This window comes from Ruditapes philippinarum, unplaced genomic scaffold (genome assembly GCF_026571515.1).
Source record: "Ruditapes philippinarum isolate M1 unplaced genomic scaffold, ASM2657151v2 ctg5760_1_1_1_1, whole genome shotgun sequence".
Classification (NCBI taxonomy): domain Eukaryota; kingdom Metazoa; phylum Mollusca; class Bivalvia; order Venerida; family Veneridae; genus Ruditapes; species Ruditapes philippinarum.
Window position 1 is genome coordinate 139,244 of NW_026860347.1, and position 6,000 is coordinate 145,243.

Below are 6,000 nucleotides of genomic sequence, written 5' to 3' on the forward strand. Positions count from 1 at the left end.
AATAATATTTTTAAAAACATGTGCCAGCAAAATATTTTGTCCAGGATTTTAATAACAAATAACATACATGTGCATTTAAATGTCAAAGGACGCTGGTAGATCACACAGCAATAAAGATAATGGTGATTTCCATTTAGCATATACATGTATAAAGAAATGACAATTTATCAAGATTATTAGTTCTGAATAATGAATATCTTATCAGCCAAGAATTGGTGCTATCAAAAAACCATCAATCCCATTATCTATCTCTTACTGAAATTGGACTATAGAAAATTTGGCCTTGTGTGTAATTTAGAGATAAATGTACCAGATGTTTCAGTCGAAATCAGTATTAGCGTTACACTGGAAAATATCACTCAAACGACCAAGATTTAAAAAAAAAATCGAAAACAAATTGGGAATGGCATAGCTTGCTAATTTACAAGTTAAACATAAATCGTTTTCAAAACAAGAAGATATGTTTTATAATATTTGTTGAATGAATTGAGACGTTTCGATTTGTCTTCTCAATTTGATTTATTTGAAAGATATTCTATATTTATAATTATTATACCAAACATTTTGTTATATCCTAAAATTATATTTTAGTTTTGATATGCATTATAATTAATAAAGTTTGAATTGCAAATCTTAATGAATACATATAAAATAATCGTTTACTACAAATAATGCATCGTTTGTTTCTTTAAGTTCATACTTTTTACTCTCCTCTGTTTGACTATATTGCTGTTGATAATTTGCTTACATTTCTCTAACATCTGCTTAATTACTACTTTATTAGGGAATAACAGTATAGTTACATTGTATATATAGTTGCCGTGTATGAGGCTGCAGTGGAATGACAATGAATACAAGAAAGTGGGTGAAATAATCAAAAGTGTCCTCTTTTCCATTTTGCCGTCATTTATTTATGTACTTCAATTCAACGTGTCGTTTTATGAGGTGCTGTGAAATTCTTCTTATTCATGTAAATCTATTTAAATATATTCTGACAGAATATTAGCGAAGGAAGCATGCCTGAGCTATTTGCGTATCTTTATTTGCAAGGACACTATGTATGTAGTTGAGCACTGTATTTCCCTTAAAACATGACGGTAGTTCATACCTGTTTAAGACAAGGGAAATTATAAGGCTCAGTCAACGAAAACATTTGTGTGGTTTTAAATAGACAACAACAACAACTACAACATTACACCCCCCCCCCCCCAACCAAGCAACAAATCAAAGAAACGAGGCATGTTATGTTTTATAATATATAACTTGTTTTGTCTTTTTCGAAAGAATTGTTAGATGTTATCAAACATTTGCAAATCATAAATTGATATTCATGTTTCGTTACCAAGTAATTCTATATGCGGATAAGTTTGCTATAATATATGGTTTATGATTCATCTAAGATTGTGATTACACATAGTTATCATATATAATATAACCGATATAACACATGAAATATAAACAAGAGAAGGAACAACACGCCATCACCAAAGTAATATGGACAAGACGTTTTTAGTTGATCTGCTTATTGATCTACTAGTGCAATGGTAGTACTACGTCATCGCGCACCTGCTGAATGCTCCAGCTCCCACTTGGACCACTTTTTCGTCGACTCGAAGGTAAAATACAATTTTATCATAAGAAAACGTAAGAGTATCAAATATCATGTAGCGTACCAAAGAATTGCTATAGTACTTGAGATAATTGTAAAAAAAAGTTTATAGATTCATTGCCTGGTTTAGGCCTGAAAACGGGATAAGTGTTGTTCTTCTCTGAATGCTCCCACTCGGACTTTACCTGAAACATATATGAAATAAGGTTAAAAACCTTTTTGAAAATTATTTTTAACGTACAGGAAAATTAACCGAGTCATGTTTACACATTTTTCTAAATTAGTTTCAAATATTTCTATACAAAAGTCAGTTTTTAAAAAAAAAATATAAAAAAAGGGAAAATGCTCCCACTCGGACTCAATTTCAGAGATGCTCCCACTCGGACCCAAATATATACATTTTGAAAGCACATTGCTGTGTTAAGCTTTTATGGATTATTCTCACAATTTTTACACCATTTTGTCAATAACTACAGTGTTTGACGACACCAACCTTTTCCTTCTCTTTACAGAGATCACTTCTTTGGGCAAGAACAAGGTGCCATGGCAAAGTTTCAACTGACAGGATCACTTTACAAAAAGGTGCACTTGACTTGTGTTGGATCCGAAGGGATGATTCAAAATCATTGCCAACAACAAAGCTAGGACTATAAGACTTTAAATGGACAGTTTGGATCTCAAGAATAAAGTTAAATGTTGAGATGTTTAAAAAATGGTGGTGTTTTGTAAAGAAGTCATTATACATTGTTTAGTACCATACTGGATTAAGATTCTGTTAGCTCGTACACATATTAGAGGCCTGCATTTATTTAATAATTGCTGACCTTAATACAATGATGTTGGCTTATTCAATTCATTTTGGTTGTCTGTCAATAAGAGCGGTAGTCGATATAATTTTAATTAACGCAATGTAGCTATTTCTTTTTTTATGAAATTTATTTAATGCAATTTTAAGTGATATTTCAACTTTCCCTTTTTAATTTGCTGCACTTGTTTACAACAGGCATGTTAGCATATAATAATTGTTTGTGAATTATTTACAACCTTTTGAAGACAAGCTTTTATTCATTTCTTTATATTTTTTTCGTGGAAATTGTTAATACTGAGGCATTGCATCTTTATAGATCTTTGCAAGTTTTTGAATTTCAATTGCAAATGATGAACATTTCATCTAAAGTTATTTTTATGTTTATGAATTATGGCACGTATTCAGAAACGATCCTTAATCTCAATCTCAACTCAAAATATGAAAAACAAGATCAACAAGGAAAGGCGGCGTTCAATGAACGCAACAACCCCTCCCCCACGAGACAGAAGCAACAAGAACCAATGGCAAGGAGCCCAGGCGGACCCCAAACATAAAAAGGACAGGGCAACGACACGTTAATCATTCAATGACCCACGAAAGGTCACCTCAAGTAACGCTGGTGTATTTTTTTCTTTTACATTAAGATATTAAATAATTACTCTTTGAACAATTTTTTCCCATTTCGATGAAATACACTCTTTTACACGGCAAAGTTACCTATTTGCAATGTATATTGAGTAATTTTATGCAACTTTTGAAGTCCTTACGAGAGGAAAGGTTGAGTGCCACTCTGCACAATGTGAGTTACTTACTCACAGATGAGACGATTATGAATCTGAAATGCCATCATAATTCACATGCGTATTGTTGACTTTTTTGTTGTTGTTGAATGACTGACTGTTTATTAACAAAATATCTTTGAATAGAAAAATAATTCACTTTAACGCATGTGCATAAGCTTTCATCAACATGTAATATTCTTCTCCCCCCCCCCCGTCGGTTTTCAATTCTGATTCCTTTGCTCAAACACCCCCTTCTTTTTGGTGCACTTTTATTTCTAATAACTGTGCATGTTCTCATTTAATTCCAATGATTTTTCTAATTTAATTGTCAATTAATTGTTGTTTTTTTATATATTTAAGTCCCGTCCTTGCATTTCTCTTGTGTCCACCTTTTTGTTTTTGTTGTCTTTCTGTCTTGCTTACCGATGGTCCTGTTTGACTGGGTACTGTTAGGTGATAAATAAAGTGAATGTCGCTATCTATTGTTGATCATTTCTTTCATATTCCACTTTAATATATCAATACATTCCTTTGTCCCAATCAATCACCCTGACGGCACCTTTTTGTTGAAGACAACAAAAACTATTGTCGACAATATGTAAATGTGAAAGCTAGTCACTTTTCCTGCCAAGTGTTCTTGGCATTTCCTGATTAAATAAAGTAATCAAAGAAATTTAGTATTTATCAAAAGATGTAATAAATAATAATGCAACAACTGACAAATGCATTGACAGGGAGTTTTCTAGTTCACATACTGTACAAATTGTCACTTTGATATGGATATTTGCTTTATGAAATATACTCAGTACATTCTATAGGCAAAATATGATACCTTTCTCTCTCAATGTTCCATTCATGTCACCCGTATACATTTTTGTAATTACTCTATGTATAAATGTATTGATAACATTCAAAATATTTGACATCACCAAATGACAAGTACAAGATTTCATTTTGAGTAAGGACAAGTTCGTTTTTAACCATTTTAATATAAAGGAGAAACATCCATGGTTCATTCCTCGGGCGAGGCGAAATAACATGCTCTCGAAAATTTCAATTGTGTACAAGATCGAACGCGTTTTAATACAACAAAGCCGATATGTTAATAAAATATAGGAAAACTATAATTAATTTAATATTATTCAATTTTTATGTAAATGTAGTCAATGCTAGCAAAGATAAAAGCTTCATGCTTGACAATCTTATAGTTAAGTTAACAAATAACGAACGATATTGGGGAAATCTTTACTTGTTTTCAGTAGAACGCCGTCCATGCAATATGTGTCGTTCTTTTCATAATACAACAGCATATTACATTGAAGAAATCTAAAATGCTTTTTAAATATAATGTGTTTTATTGATTCACAAGAGTATTGCCGAATTTTCATTTTTTTATATATTTAATATATACGCACTAATAATCGACACATCACTTATTTGACTGAATATATGGGCTATGATTCATCATATTTAAATGTTGAATTCTACTTAAAAAAGAGAAATTAAGAATCCATAAAGAAAGTCCAAAACGGAAAAGTTGAAAATTGAAAATTTTGCAGGCTCGATTTTATTGAGCCCGTTCATTAAACCCGTGCTAGGGGAGTTGACAGTAGATTGCAATTACAACTACCGTCCATTTTGAGAAAAAAAACACATACAAAGAATGTATATTTTCTTTACATAAAATTTCTTGTATTGAATATAGTTAAAGTTTCATAGACTAAACTGCCGCAAAATAACAGTAATAATTAACGAAATCCTATATTGGTATTGCAAAGGCTTAGTTTCACAAGTTCATTCTGGTTTTGAGTATGGTATGAAACGATGTTTGTATTGAATTTAATTCGTCGTACTTACCCAGTCATACTTCTTATTCCAATATCTTTGGACATTTATGTATTTTATATATCAATAGTGTCAATTTCTGTACGTTGTGTTTCTGACCTACCCATGAGTAGAATATTCAGATAAATAAATTTTTCTTGATGCTATAATTATACTGATCAATTGCTCTGATACCTGGATATTTTATCAAACTCTACATTTCTCCAGTTTTTTTCCAGCTTGTTCGTTGCATTATTTGAAAATACATTTTAAGATAACATTTAGTCTGCAGAAAATAATATTTTTTAACGAGTTTGATAATTTATTCTGACCTTTATATTTATTTAACGTACAGGAGATTTATTATGCGAACCTTGCTGAATGATAAATTATCAGCAATGTTTGAACAAATCCTTTTAATACAGGTGAACTAATTGACAAAAATATCGGTAAAAGTGCATGTTTTTATAATTCATATAGAATGACGAAAAAAGCTTATTTTAAGTTTTTTTCCTAATTTCTTTGACTGCATTCCAATTTTCCCGATGAATATCGTCCACGATGATCCTTGATAAAATGCACGAAGGAGCTCATAAGATCTTCCTATATCAATACATTCTTTTAATAATTATTCGTAAGATAATGATTACATTAAAAAATATGAGCATTTAATCCTTTGTTTAGATGCCAGTCAAATGAATGGCGTCGAGAATATGAGTTTGAATAATTAATAAGCAAATCCGAATTAATTTGTCTCTGACGAAATTTAGATCTTAGTCGTTTGAGATGTAACTCTGTTGTGAGAAATGTATACATGTATATCTGCATACGAATTTGTTTTATTCGAACAGAAAGTTTTGTTATCTATAAGCAATTATCAGAGAAAGTTAGTTTTATATATCATGTGCATTTTATTTCAAATTTCATGAGAGTGTAGATAAATATTGATGTTATGACTTTCATATCTAAAAAATCAT